Here is a 16,450-nt window from a genome sequence, read left to right as displayed (position 1 = left end):
CAACTCGAAGGCAACTAACAACAACAACAGGTGTTCGATGGAAAAAATAACCCAAAGACTCATTGTGGTAAATTTGGTGAATGCATGAATCAACAGTCAATTAATCCATCACATTTTCAGAGTTTTCAGCATGCTGCCTGGTCTACCAATTTCAGACACAAGGCTTTTGGATGTTCCAACCAGTCACATTATCTACATATTTCAGACACAAGGCTTCCAGAGTTTCAACTCAGTTACCTGACCTAAGGATATTGGACTTGCTAAGAATACAATTATGTTGGCCATTTCCTTATGATCTCTCACTCTCTCTAATCTTTATATATTGTATTATTTCTTTTTCTCTGGAGGACTCTGACTAACATAGTCTTTGATACTGGGACTGCTTCTAGAGGAATAGAATGTTAAGGATGATCTTTCTGATTTAATTCGGGGATTTCTGATATTGGATCTCAAATATGGTTAGATATTAAGGCACTAATGACTATTTCGTGAAGGAAAGGGGATATTGATATTTCATGGCATGATGTGGAAATAGAGACATGCAATTGAATACTCCTGATCAAATATTTAAAGGAGACAATGTTCTGAAATATCATGCACTTAATACCTTTGAAGATTTTGTTGAAATGATAAGTATAATCATATTGGCAGGTTGCTCTTAATTTCACTGGACAAAGTGGGGAAAGTAAAGGATGAGCTCAGGACTTCCTATTCCCTGGTCAAGTGTTGCATAATAATCTAAAAGTTTCTATGTATGCTATAAAATAAAACCATATATGAAAATAATGCAGGAAAAAAATGCCACAATAAATTCACATCTAGAAATTATACTAAAACCACAATTAGAAATCCAAAAGATAAACAAGATTTCAGAAATGGACAGTGTCATAGAAGGGCTGAGGAGCAGTTTTGAACAGTGGAAGACAGGATGAGCGGAATTGAAGACAAACACTTGGATACAAGTCTGTTTGAGGAACAATCAGAAAAAAGAACAAAGGAAAATGAAGAGACCCGGAGAATTATGTGGGATACAATCAAAAGCAAAAATCTGTGAGTGATTGGAGTTCCAGAACAGGGGGAGACAACAGAAGACACAGAGAGGATCATTGAAGAATTGCTGACAGAAAAATTCCCCAGTATCATGAAAGATGAAAAGCTCACCATCCAAGAAGCTCAACGAACCTATATAGGACAGACCCCAAAAGAAAATCACCAAGGAATATCATAATCACACTTGCCAAAACCAAAGAAGAATAAAGAATCCTGAGAGCAGCTCGTGAAAAACAAGAAGTCACATACAGAGGAGAAACAGTAAGACTAAGCTTGGATTATTCAGCAGAAACCATGCAGGCAAGAAAGCAATGGGATGACATATACAAAAACCTTGAAAGAAAAAAATTGCCAGCTAAGAATAATATATCCTGTAAAACTCTCATTCAAATATGATGGTGAAATTAGGTCATTTCCAGATAAACAAAATTAAGGGACTATGTAAAAACCAAACCAAACTTAAGAGACTTATTAAAGGAAGTCCTTCAATCTGAGAACAAACAATATCAGACCCCAGGCTGAATATAGGACACAGGATTGTACTAGCCAGATACCAACCTAGAAAATGAACTCTTAAGGACTATGAAAAACTAAAAGAATTACAAAAGGGAACCAGAGAGGTTAATCTGTAAATGACAACAGCATCAGAACAATAAAAGAAGGAATAAACGGTGTAGATATAGAACCTTCAAATGGAGAGGAAGTCAAGTGATACCACATAATAATAGACTAGTTCAAATCTAGGAAGATAAGGGTAAATTTCACGGTAACCACAAAGAAAGTTAACAAACCTACTCATCAAAATAAAGAAGAAAAACATAAAGTCTCAGTAAAAACAAAACCTACAAAAACAAAAGAAATGAAAAACAATCCACAAACAAAAGGAACTCCGCACAAGAGAGTAAGAGGAACAAAAATGGAGGACATTATGCTGAGTGAAATAAGTCAATCACAAAGGGACAAATAGTGTATGAGACCTCTACTGTATAACTCATGTAGAAGTTTACACACAAAAAGAAACAATCTTTGTTGGTTATGAGGGATGGGAGGGATGGGGGTAACTAAGTAGATAAATGGTAACTTTGGTGAAGGGTAAGACAGTACATATTACTTGGTAAAACAGCACAACTTGGACAAGGAATTGTCATGGAAGCCCCACAGACTTCCAAACTTCCTGAAGGACTGAATTGCTGGACGGAGGGCTGTGGGGACCATGGTCTCAGGGAACATCTCGCTCAACTGGCATAACACAGTTTATAAAGACAATGTTCTACATTCTACTTCGGTGAGTAGCGTCTGGGGTCTTAAAAGCCTGTGAGCAGCCATCTAAGATAATCCTCTGTTCACATCCCTTTGGGAGCAAGGGAGAATGAAGAGAACAAGATACAAGAAAAAGATTAGTCCAAAGGACTAATGGACCACAGCTACCATGGCCTCCACCAGACTGAGTCCAGCACAGCTAGATGGTGTCCGGCTACCACCACTGACTGCTCTGACCGGGATCACAATAGAGGGTCCTGGACAGAGCTGGAAAACGATGCAGAACAGAATTCTAACTCACAAAAAAGACCAGATTTACTGGTCTGACAGACTGGAGAAACCCCGAGAGTATGGCCTCCGGATACCCTTTTAGCTCAGTGGTGAAGCCCCTCCTGAAGTTCACTGTTCAGCCGGGGATTGGACAGCCTCATAAAACAGGACTAATGAGGCACAGCAGTCTAGGGACAAGGACTAGAAGATAGGAGGGGACAGGAAAGCTGGTGATAGGGAACCCAAGGTTGAGAAGGGACAGTGTTGACATGTCATGGGGTTGTTAACCATTATCATAGGGGAATGTGTGTACTAACTGTTTAATGAGAAACTATTTGTTCTGTAAACCTTCATCTAAAGTACAATAAAAAAAAATTTTTTTAACTGCATAAAAGGAAAAAAGCACATTATCCCAAGTAACCCCACAAGAATCCTTCAGTCAATGGTAAGTAGCTTCAAGCCTCAGTTTCCAGAAGCCTGACTTGGTAGTTCCCTGTCTCTCTGCTGGATGCCTCAAGCCAATGCCTCATGGAACCACAGCACACCAATATAATAAGTACACCTATCTTCCTCACACAACTCTTTCCTTAATCAGCCAGCCTTATTAGAACAATTTTACAAAAGAGGAAAAGAAAATTGCAAGAAGCACATTAGACTTCAAATTAATGAGGAAAGTTGTTTACTTCAAATTGTAAAATTGTATGAGTTTTTGTGATTTTAAAAAACCAGAAACCATTTAAAATCATTTTTTTGAATTGGACACAATAGAATGCCTTATTAAAGTATAAATCAGCCAAATCTAATTTTCCATAGATAATGTCTGTTACTACTATGATATACACCTTTCCAGACTTCTGCTAGGCATGTAGATATTCTTTTTCCAAAACAGCATCATGTAATACATTCAGTGCTTTGACCTGTCACTAAAAAAGAAGCTTGCCATGTCTACAAATATAATTCTACATTATCAATTTAAATGGCTGCGAAGTATTCAATTGTACTATTGAAACATAATATATTGAAACAATTTTCTATAGCAGACATTTACTTAAATTCCAATTTCTTTTATCCTAAACTTCACTGTAATGAACTTTCTTTGTACTTATTGTATTAAGGACATAAGTTATTAACTCTTTAGCACACATTTCTAAAGTAAAATTTTGGGTCAAAAGATTTACACATTTTAAGTTTTGACACGTATTTCCAGAATGACCCCAGCAAGTTTGCTCCCTACTGTTTACTCCTACCAACCAAATAGGAAATTTTCTCTTTTCCCAGCCATACCAATAATGGATCTCTTCAACCTTTGCTATTCTACTAGATGAGAAGTGATATCTCATTGCAGTTTTAATTTGTGTTTCTTTCATTAATAGCATGGTTGAACATCCTTTTATTACATGGGCTGACTAACTATGTGAGAATTACAGCCCATTTTTGTTTTAAATTATTTGTTCCATTGATTTATAAGAGCTCCTTACATATGAAAGTATTTGATCTATCGTGGTTTTCTTTTTTAAATTGTGCTTTAGGTGAAGGCTTAAGGAGCAAATTAGTTCTCATTAAACAATTAATACATATATTGTTTTGTGACGTTGGTTGCCAACCCAATGTCAACATTCTACTTTTCTCAACCTTGGGTTCCCCATTTCCATTCGTCCAGCTTTCCTATTTCCTCCTGGCTTCTCACCCTTGCCCCTGGGTTGGTGTGCCCATTTAGTCCCATATACCTGGTTGAGCTATGTGTATTATTGGTTGTTTTATGGACTTGTGTAATCTTTGGCTGAAGGGTGAACCTCAGAAATGAGTTCATTACTGAGTTAAAAGGGTGTCCAGGGGCCATACTTTCAGGGCTGCTCCAGTCTCCATCAGACCAGTAAGTCCAATCGTTTTTGTGAGTTAGAATTTTGTTCTACATTTTTCTCCAGTTCTGTCTGGGACCCTCTATTGTGATCCCCGTCAGAGTAGTTGGTGGTGGTAGCTGGGCACTATCTAGTTGTGCTGTACTCAGTCTGGTGGAGGCTGTGGTAGTTGTGTTCCATTAGTCCTTTGGACTAAGCTTTCCCTTGTGTCTTTGGTTTTCTTCATTCTCCCTTGCCCCAGACAGGGTGGGACCAGTAGATGTATCTTAGATGGTTGTTCACAAGCTTATAAGACACCAGACGTTACTCAACAAAGTAGGACTTCTTCCTTATGAACTATGTTATACCAGTTGAGCTAGATGTCCCCCAAGACCATGATTCCCAGCCCTCAGCCCAGTAAGTCAATCCATATGGGAGTTTGGATGTGTCTATGAAGCTTCTGTGACTTTGTCTTGGTCAAGTTGTGCTGGCTTCCCCAGTATTGTGTAGTGTCTTCCCCTTCACAAAGTTGCAGCTTATCTATTGTCTAGTTAGTGTTTTTCCCTCCCCAATCCTCTCCTCTCATAATCATCAAAGATTGTTTCTTTCTGTGCGTAAACCTTTTCATGAGTTTTTATAACAGTGGCCTCATACAGCATTTGTCCTTTTGTAATTCACTTATTTCACTCAGCATAACGCCCTCCAGATTCATCCGTGTTATGAGATGTTTGGCAGATTCATCATTGTTCTTTATCATTGTATAATATTCCATTGTGTGTATGTGCCATAGTTTGTTTATTCATTCATCTGTTGTTTCCATCTTTTTGCTATTGTGAATAATGCTACAATGAACATGAGTATGCATATGTCTATTCGTGTAATGGATGTTATTTCTCTAGGACATATTCCTAGAAGTTGGATTGCTGGGTAGCATGGTATTTCTATTTCTAGCTTTTTAAGGAAGTGTCGTATCATTTTCCAAAATGGTTGTACCATTTTACATTCCCACCAGCAGTGCATAAGAGTTCCAGTCTCCCTGCAAACTGTCCAACATTTGCTAGTTTCTGTTTTTTTGATTCGTGCCAGTAATGTCGGGGTGAGATGGTATCTCATTGTAGTTTTGATTTGCATTTCTGTAATGGTTAGTGATTGGGAACAGTTTCTTGTGTGTCTGTTAGCCCCCTGAATTTCTTCTTTGGTGAAGTTATCTGTTCATATCCTTTGCCCATTTTTTAACTGGATTATTTGTCTTTTTGTTGTAGAGTTGTTGGATTTTCGTATAGACTTTAGAGATTAGACCTTTGTCAGATATGTCATAGCCAAAATTTTTTTCCCAGTTGTCTTGATCATCTAGTGTGGCTATAACAGAAATACCAAAAATGGATAGCTTTAACAAAGAAGTTTATTCTCTCACAGTCCAGTAGGCTAGAAGTCTGAATCCAGGGCACCAGTTCCAGGGGAAGGCTTTGTCTCTCTGTCAACTCTGGAGGAAGGTCATTGTGATGCATCAGTCTTCCCTTGCATGGTCTGGGAGCATCTCAGCACAGGAACCTCAGGTCCAAAGGATGAGCTCTGCTCCTGGGACTGCTTTCTTGGTGAAATGAGGTACCTCTCTCTGCTTGCTTCCCTTTTCTTTTTATTTCTTGAGAGACAAAAGTGGTGCAGGCCACACTCCAGGGAAACACCCTTTACATTGGATCAGGGATGTGACAATTCCACCCTAATCCTCATTAACATAAAATTACAATCACAAAATGGAGGACAACCACACAATACTGGGAATCTTGGCCTAACCAAGTTGACACATATTTTTGGGGGACACGATTCAATCCATGACACCAGTCTATGGGTTTTCTTTTTCCTCTTTTAGTGAAGTCTTATGATGAGCACAAGTGTTTAGTTTTTAGCATTTCCCAGTTATCTAGCTTATCTTCTGGCATTTGTGTATTGTTAGTTATAGTTTGTAACTATGAGGGCCTATAGCATTGACCCTATTTTTTCTTCCATGATCTTTACAGTTTTTGGATTTACATTTAGGTATTTGATCCACTTTGAATTGGTTTTTGTGTATGATGTGGAGTCTGGGTCCTGTTTCATTTTTTTTCAGATGGACATCCAGTTTTGCCAGCACAATTTGTTAAAAAGACTGTCTTTTCCCCATTTAATGGACTTTGGGCCTTTGTCAAAGACTAGGTGACCATGGGTGGATGGATTTACCTCTGGGTTCTCGATTCTTTTCCATTGGTCAATGTATCTGTCATTGTACCAGTCCCAGGCTCTTTTGACTACCATAGCTGTATAGGAGGTTCTGAGGTCAGGTAGTGCAAGTCTTCCTACTTTATTTATTCTTCTTCAATAGTGCTTTACATATCAAGGTCCTCTTTCCTTTCCATATCAAGTTAGTGACTAGTTTTCCCATCTCGTTAAACAATGCTGTTGGTATTGCCATCAGGATTGCAAAGTATTTGTAGATTGCTTTGGGTAGAATTGAAATTTTCACAATGTTGAGTCTACCTATCTGTGAGTGTGGTATGTTTTTCCATTTATGTAGATCTCTTTTGGTTTCTTGCAGTAGTATTTTGCAGTTTTCTTTGAAAAGGTCTTTTACTACCCTGGGTACATTTATTATTTTTTTAGGCACTATTATAAATGGTATTCCTTTCCTGATTTGCTTTTTGCAGTTCTCTTTACTGGTTTATAGTAATCCAACAGATTTTTGTATGTTTATCTCATAACCTGTTATTCTGCTGAATCTTTCTATTAGTTCCAGTAGTTTTCTTGTGGAATCTTCTGGGTTCTCTGTGTATAGTATCATTTCATCCGCGAATAGGGAAAGCTTTACTTCTTCCTTACCTATTTATTGTTGTTGCTATTAGATGCCTTCAAGTCGGTTCTGACTCATACTGACCCTATGTTCAACAAAATGAAACACTGCCCTGTCTTGCATCATCCTCACAATTGTTGTTATGCTTCAGCCCATTGTTGCAGCTATTGTGTCAATCCATCTCATTGAGGATCTTCCTCTTTTTCGCTAACCTTTTACTTTACCAAGCATGATGTCCTTGTCCAGGGACTGATCCCTCCTGATAACATGTCCAAAGTATGTGAGATGTAGTCTCGCCATCCATGCTTCTAAGGAGCATTCTGGCTGTACTTCTTCCAAGACAGATTTGTTAGTTCTTTTGGCAGTCCATGGTGTATATTCAATATTCTTCGCCAATACTACTATTCAAAGCCAGCAATTCTTCTTCAGTCTTCCTTATTCATTGCCCAGCTTTCCCATGCATATGAGATGACCGAAAACACCATGGCTTGGGTCAGGTGCACCTTAGTCCTTAAAGTGACATCTTTGCTTTTTAACACTTTAAAGAGGTCTTTTGAAGCAAATTTGCCCAATGCACTGTGTCGTTTGATTTCTTGACTGTTGTTTCCATGGGTGTTGATTGTGGATCCATGTAAAATGAAATCCTTGACAACTTCAATCTTTTCTCCGTTTATCATGACATTGCTTATTGGAACAATGGTGAAGATTTTTATTTTCTTTATGTTGAGGTGTAATCCATACTGAAGGCTGTAGTCTTTGATCTTCATCAGTAAGTGCTTCAAGTTCTCTTCACTTTCAGCAAGCAAGGTTATGTTGTCTGCATAACACAGGTTGTTGAGTCTTCCTCCAATCCTGATGCCCTGTTCTTCTTCATACAGTCTAGCTTCTCAGATTATTTGCTCAGCATACAGATTGAATAGTGTGGTGAAAAGATACAACCCTGACACACACCTTTCCTGACTTTAAATCACGCAGTATCCCCTTGTTCTATTCCAACGACTGCCTCTTGATCTACCTACAGATTCCTCATGAGCACAATTAATTGTTTTGGAATTCCCATTCTTTGCAATGTTATCCATTATTTTTATGATCCACACAACCAAATGCCTTTGCATAGCCAATAAAACACAGGTAAACATCTTTCTGGTATTCTCTGCTTTCAACCAAGATCCATATGACATCAGCAATGATAACCCTGGTTCCAGGTCCTCTTCCGAATCTGGCTTGAATTTCTGGCAGTTCCCTGTTGATGTACTGTTGCTGCCACTTGTGAATGATTTACTTGTGTATGATATTAATGATATTGTTCAATAATATCCCCATTTGGTTGGATCACTTTTCTTTGAAATAGGCACAAATATGGATCTCTTCCAGTTGGTTGGCCAGTAGCTGTCTTCCAAATTTCTTCGCATAGATGAGTGAGCACTTTCAGCCCTGCATCCATTTGTTGAAACATCTCAACTGGTATTCCATCAATTCCTGGAGCCTTGTTTTTCGCCAGTGCCTTCAGTGCAGCTTGGACCTCTTCCTTCAGTTCCATCAGTTCCTGATCATATGCTACCTCCTGAAATGGTTGGACGTCAACCAATTATTTTTGGTATAGTGACTCTGTGTATTCCCTCCATCTTCTTTTGAAGCTTCCTGAGTCATTTAATTAATTTTCTGGCAGCATCCTTCAACACTGCAACTAAAGGCTTGATTTTTTTCTTCAGTTCTTTCAGCTTGAGAAGTGCTAAGCATGTTCTTCCCTTTTAGTTTTCTAACTCCAGATCTTCGCATGTCATTATAATATTTTACTTCTATCTTCTAGAGCTGCCCTTTGAAATCTTCTGTTCAGTTCTTGTACCCCATCATTTCTTCCATTTGCTTTAGATATTCAACATTCAAGAGAAAGTTTCAGAGTCTCTTCTGACATCCATTTTGGTCTTTTCTTTCTTTCTTGTCTTTTTAATGACCTCTTGCTTTCTTCATATATGATGTCCTTGATGTCATTCCACAACTCGTCTAGTCTTCGGTCATTAGTGTTCAATGTGTGAAATCTATTCCTGAGATGGTCTCTAAATTCAGGTGGGATATACTCAAGATCAAACTTTGGCTCTGCTGGACTTGTTCTAATTTTCTTCAGCTTCAACTTGAACTTGCATATGAGCAATTGATGGTCTGTTCCTCATTTGGCCCCTGGTCTTGTTCAGACTGATGATATTGAGTTTTTCCATCTTCTCTTTCCAAAGATGATTCCTGTGTATTCCATCTGTCAAGGTCCACGTGTATAGTCGTCATTTATGTTGCCAAAAAAGGTATTTGCATTGAAGAAGTCACTGGTCTCGCAAAATTCTATCATGAGACCTCTGACATCATTTCTGTCACCAAGGCCATGTTTTCCAACTACTGTTGCTTCTTTGTTTCCAACTTTCACTTCCCAATCACCAGTAATTATCAATGCATCCTGATTGCATGTTTGATCAATTTCAGACTGCAGAAGTTGGTAAAAATCTTTAATTTCTTCATCTTTGGCCTCAGTGGTTGGTGCATAAATTTGAGTAATAGTTATATTAACTGGTCTTCCTTGTAGACGAATGGATATTATCCTACGACTGACAGAGTTGTACCTCAAGATAGAACTTGAAATGTTCTTTTTGACGATGAATGCAACTCCATTCCTCTTCAAGTTGTTATTCCTGGCATAGTAGACCATGTGATCGTCCAGTTCGAAATGGCAGTATGAGTCCATTTCAGCTCACTAATGCCTAGGATATCAATATTTATGTGTTCTATTTCATTTTTGACGATTTCCAATTTTCCTAGATTCGTACTTCATACATTCCACCTTCTGATTATTAATGGATGTTTGCAGCTGTTTCTTCTCATTCTGAGTTGTGCCAATTCAGCAAATGAAGAACTCCATCCGTGTCATTAAGGTAAAATCTACTTTGAGGAGGCAGCTGTTCCACAGTTGTCCTTTGAGTGCCTTGCAACGTGAGGGGCTCATCTTCCAGCACTATATCAGACAATGTTCCCTGCTATTCATAGGGTTTTCACTGGCTAATTCTTTTCAGATGCAGACTTCAGGGTCCTTCTTCCCAGTCTGTCTTAGACTGGAAGCCCAGCTGAAACATGTCCACCACAGATGACCCTGCTGGTATTTGAATACTGGTGTCATGGCCTCTGGCATCACAACAACACGTGAGCCCCTACAGTACAACAAACTGACAGATGTGTGGATCTCCTTTATTTCTTTTTCTTGCCTTCTTGCTCTAGCTAGGACTTCTAGCATGATATTAAATAGGAGTGGTGATAACAGGCATCCTTGTTTCTCTTCTCAGGGGGAATGTTTTCAGCCTCTCTCCATTGAGAATGATGTTGGCTGTTGGTTTTATATAGATGAGCTTTATTATATTGAGGAATTTCCCTTCTATCTGTATTTTATTGAGTTTTTATCAGTTATGGGTTGAACTTTACGGAATACTTGTTCTGCATTGATTGAGATAATCATGTTTCTTTTGCTTTATGTGGTGGACTATGTTGATTGATTTTCTAATATTGAACTATTGTTGCATACCTGCAGTGAATCCCGCTTAGCTGTAATTTTTTTTTTCACATGATGCTAAATTCTATTGGCTAGAATTTTGTTGAGATTTTTTGTATCTATATTCATGAGAGATATTGGTCTGTAATTTTCTTTATTGTCCTGCCTTTGGTTTTGTTATCAGGGTTATGCTGGCTTCCTAGAATGAATTTGGATACTTTCCTTCCTTTTCTACATTTTCAAATAGTTTGAGTAGTACTAGTGTAAGCTCTTCTCTGAATGTTTGGTAGAATTCTCCAGTGAAGCAGTCTGGGCAAGGGCTTTTATTATGTTGGAATTTTTTTGTTACCTTTCAATCTCTTCTGTTGTTATGGGTCTGTTCATATTTTCTACCTGTTTGTGTTAGTTTAGGTAGGTAGTGTGTTTCTAGAAATTTTTTCATTTTCTCTAGGTTTTCAAATTTGTGGAAGTACAGTTTTTCATAGTACTCTGTTATGATCCTTTTTATTTCAGTTGAGTCTGTTGTAATGTCCCTCATTTCATTTCTTATTTGAGTTATTTGCTTCCTCTCCTGTTTTTCTTTTGTCAATTTGGCCGATAGTTTGTCAATTTTGTTGATGCTTTCAGAGAACCGACTTCTGGTTTTGTTGATTCTTTCTATTGTTTCTCTATACTCTATTTCCTTTATTTCTGCTCTGATCTTTATTATTTCCTTTCTTCTGGTAGCTGTGGGCTTCTTTTGCTGTTCTCTTTGTATTTATTCAAGTTGTATAGCCGATGTTTTTATTTTGTCCCTTTCTTTCTTTTTTTCTTTGATGTATGCAACTGTTGCTATAAATTGACCTCAGAGCACTGCCTTTGCTGTGTCCCAAAGGTGTTGATACAATGTATTTTCATTCTTGTTTTACTCTAGGAATTTTTTTATTCCATTATTGGTTTCTTCTATTACCCAGTGGTTTTTAAGCAAGGTGTTATTTGATTTCCAGTATTTGATTTTTTTCCTTGCTTTTCCTGTTATTAATTTCTATTTTTATGGTGTTGTGATCAGAAAAGGTGCTTTGTATTATGTCAGTGTTTTAGATTTTGTTCAGGGTTGCTTTGTGGCCAAAGATGTGGTCTATTCATGAGAATGTTACCTGTGCATTGTAAAAGAATGTATACTTTGCTGCTTTTATTTAGAGTGTTCTGTATGTCTATGAATTAAACTTGGTTGATTGTGGCCTTTAGCTCTTCTGTACCTTTGCTGAGTTTCTTTCTAGATGGTCTCTCTTTTACTGAGAGTGGTTTGTTGAAGTCTCCTTTTATTATTGTGGAACTGTCAGTTTCTCTTTTCAGTATTGTTAGAGTCTGTTTCATGTATTTTGGAGCCCTGTCATTAGGTTCATAGATATTTATTATGCTTATGTCCTCATGGTGGATTGTCTCTTTAATCATTATATAATGTCCTTCATTGTCTTTTATGGTGGATTTTGCCTTAAATTCTAATTTATCTGAGATTAATATTGCCACTTCTGCTCTTTTTTGGTTGCTACTTGCTTAATACATTTTTCCCCCATCACTTGGTTTTTAATATATTTGTGTCTTTGTTTCTAAGGAGCGTCTCTTGTAGACAGCATACTGATGGGTGCTTTTTTTTTTTTAATCCATTTTGTCACTCTCTGTCTTTTTATAGGTACATTTAAGCCAATTACATTCAGTATGATTATCTACAGGTGTGAGTTTATTGCTGTCATTTTGTAATGCTTTTTTTTTTTTTTTTTTTTTCTGACGTTTTCTTTGTTCCTTTTACTCTCCTGTGCTGAATTCCTTTTATTTGAGGATTTTCTTTCTGTTTCTTTCATTTTCATAGATTTTGTACTTAATGAGACATTGTTTTTCTTCTTAATTTTGATGAGTAGGTTTGTTAACTTTCTTTGTGGTTACCTTGAAATTTACCCCTATCTTCCTAAGTTTGAACTAGTTTTTTATTACTTGATATTGCCTTGACTTCCTCTCCATTTGAAAATTCTATACCCACACAGTTTATTCCCTCTTTTATTGTTCTGACATTGTTGACATTTACAGATTGATGTCTCTGGTTCCTGTTGTAAATCTTTTAGTTTTGTTTTATCCTTAAGAGTTCATTACCTAGGTTGGTTTCTGGCTGGTGCTATCCTGTGTCCTAGATTCATGTCGTTGTCTGATGTTTGTTCTCTAACCGAAGGATTCTCTTTAATAATTCTTGTAAGTTGGGTTTGGTTTTTACATATTCTCTTAATTTCTGTTTATCTGGAAATGTCCTAATTTCACCATCATATTTGACAGAGAGTTTTACAGGATATATTATTCTTGGTTGGCAGCTTTTTTTTCTTTCAAGGTTTTACATTTGTCATTCCATTGTCTTCTTGCCCAAAGAGGTTCTGCCAAGTAATCAGAGTTTAGTCTTACTGTTTCTCCTCTGTATGTGACTTCATATTTTTCTTGAGCTGCTCTTGGAATTCTTTCTTTACCATTGGTTTAAGCAATTGTGATTATGATATGTCTTGGTGACTTTCTTTTGCAGTCTAACCTATATAGGGTTCTTTGATGTTCTTAGATGTTCAGCTTTTCATCTTTCATGATATTAGGGAAGTTTTCTGTCAGCAAATCTTTAGCAATCCTCTCTGTTTTTTCCATTTTCTCCCCCTGTTCTGGAACTCCAATCACACGCAAATATTTGCTCTTGATTATATCCTATGTAGGTCTTGGGGTTTCTTCATTTTTCTTCATTCTTTTCTCTGATTTTTCCTCAAACAAAATTTTATCCTACGATTTGTCTTCAATTTCACTAATCCTGTCTTCCATTGTTTCAAATTTTCTCCTGAAACCTTCTATTGCATTGTCTGTTTCTGAAATCTTGCTGTTTATCTTTTGTGTTTCTAATTGATGTTTTGGTAAGATTTCTAATTGCTTATTTATTTTGACATTTTGTTCCTGTATTATTTTTCTGAATTCTTCCATTGCTTTAACTGTGTTTCTGCTGATTTTGTCTGTATTTCCACGATTTTGTCTACTTTTTCCTTAGTTTTGTCTGCATTTTCCTTCATCTTTTTCCTAATCTCTTGGACAGCCTTGAATATTAGACTTTTGAATTCCCTATCAGATAGTTCTGTGCCTTTTCTGCTACAAGAAGGTCATCTGATGTTTTATTTTGGTTGCCTACTGGAACCATCTTGTTCTTTTTTTTATATGTGTTTTGATATGGTCTGCTGTCTCAGGGACATTCAGGAATTTTTTTTTTTCATTAACTGATTGTTGATTTGTTTCATCCTGCTTTTTTAATTTGGTTATGTCTGATGGATGAACTTGGCGTGTTTTGTTGCTTGCTCCTCTGTGGGCACAATACTTTTCACCACCTTGTCCAGGTGAGCAGAGTTGGTTGCTCAGCTATGCTGCACAGGGTATGTCCAGTCCGGAGGAGGGAAGGAATTGGTCATTTGCAGCACAAACTGGGGCCAGAGGTGTGGGACCACAGGGAGCATGGGGTGGGGTCTGGGTGTCCAGGGGTCCTCGTCAATTCCATGGCTCTCAGCATGAGGTACAGATTGGCAGGAGGGAAGGAAAGGATATGATGTGTGGTGCTAAGTGGGAGAGAGAAAGAAACAAAAAAATGAAGAAAAACGTAAATAAAATGGCTGCATGGTTGGAGTTGGTGGGGGATGGGACAGACCCACAGAGGCTGTGAGCTGGTGACTGTCTAGACTAGCTGTGCAGCTCTGCTGGTCAAAGGGGCAGGGGTGGCACAGAGGGCTAGGTGGATGGTAGAAAGGAAAGGAAAAAAGGAGAGACAGAGAAGAAACAAACAAACAAAAAAACCAAAATAAATAAATAAATAAGTATGGTGCTAAAGGAACTGGTCTTTGGGGGTGGAAGCAGGGTGACAGCGAGCTGGTGTCTCTCTTGCTGGGCAGTGCAGCACGGCCTCTCAGGAAGGGTCAGAGGCAGTACACAGCCCAGATGGGAGGGAGAAGGAAAAGGAAGAAAGAGAAAGATAAAGAAAAATAAAAAATACAGCACTGAGGGAGCAGGCTGGTGGGAGAAGTGCAGACTCAGTGAGGCCATGTGGCAGTGGCTGTCTAGCTGAGCAGTGTGGCACGGCCCACTGAGAAGAGGTGAGGATGGTGCACAGGGCTAGGTAGGTGGGAGAAAGGAAAAGAAGGAAGGGAGAGAGAGAGAAGAATATATATATACAGTGCTGGGGGAACCAGGCATGGGGTGGAGCTGGGGTGGCAGTGAGCCAGTGTTTCTCCAGCCAAGTGATCGTGGCCTGTTGGAAAGTGGCAGAGCAGCAAACATGGCAGAAGTGTAGGGGGTAGGAAAGCATGTATCCCTGGTTACCAGGTGCTCTGTCTCCTGCTGATAGCTCCATAAAGTTGCCTTCCTGAACACCCTGTCTGAATTCCTTGGTGGCTATGGTCTAAACAAATCCATACTGTGTTAGCTGACAGGAGACCTCCACTCTGTACCTCTCCTAGTTCTCTGTTCTCTGTCAGTTTCTTCTTCCATTCAGTGCCCAATCTAATTCTTTATCCTTTTATTTGATACTAAGGGTTCCAAGACTGATGTTTGTATCTGTTTTACTTAGTTTTTTGCATCTTTGCTGCAGAGGGATGGCATGGTGCTTCTGTATATAGCACCATGTTGGTTCTGCCCTATATTATGTCTTTAATGGATATTTTCCAAAGTTTTTAAATTAGTGTTAGTTTTTAATTTGTTTATACTTCTTTGGAAACATGGAGGCTTCATATTTTTATTCAATTAAATCTAATAATCTTCGATGCAATGCTTAAGAAAGTTCTTCTTTACCCCAAAATTTATGGTTAATTACTAAAATTTTTTTCTATTTTAATTGTTTTATTTCTATATTTATATTATTAAGCTTACAAAATCTTCACTCTTCATTTCCATGAGAAATTAACCAGTTCTGCTGTTTATTTCTGCTCAATAAATCTATCTATAAAAATAAATATTCAAACATTATCAGAATTACACTGTTCCTTTACAATGCCATAATCATCAGTCAAAATCAGAAAATTAAAATGCCATTTGACTTGAAAACTCCATTTCTGGGGATTTTTCTTTTAAAAAAAAGAATCACGAATGCATACAAAAATGTATTTATAAGGTGTTAAGTGAAGCATTACTTGAAAATAGTATTTAGGGCTCAACTAGGTAAACTGAATAGGACAACTTATGATTTTGTGGGTTTCTCACACCCTGCACATTTTACAAATCCCCTGTCAATGCCACCCACCCACCTCTAGTTTCCATACTCTCTCTCTCAAGCCCTATCTCCCAAGACTGCTATGCTCTCCTGGCTAGTGTCCCACTCCAACCTAGCCTTCATGACTCATGACTCATTCTCTGCCTGCTTGATTCCCATGCACCTGTGAAAGCCTGTATCTACCTTGGTAACATTCTCCATCACATTGCACAAAGGGTTAGGGAGAAGTTACAGCAATAACAACAAAAACATACAATAAAATATAAACAAGAAACTGCTAAAAGACTACACTTGAAAAAATATGGAGTTGGAAATTGAGCTATACATACGCTTTTGAGTGTTTGGAAAGCCAAAAGAAGGAGGCACAATAGGTTACATATCCCTCATTGTCTATGAGAAGGAATCTTAAACTGGTTTCCCAGAGGAGTTCCCTCTTGCAC

This window comes from Trichechus manatus, unplaced genomic scaffold (assembly GCF_000243295.1).
Source record: "Trichechus manatus latirostris isolate Lorelei unplaced genomic scaffold, TriManLat1.0 scaffold00240, whole genome shotgun sequence".
NCBI classification, from domain to species: domain Eukaryota; kingdom Metazoa; phylum Chordata; class Mammalia; order Sirenia; family Trichechidae; genus Trichechus; species Trichechus manatus.
The sequence above is the reverse complement of the archived record's forward strand: the minus strand, read 5'-3'. Positions refer to the sequence as shown.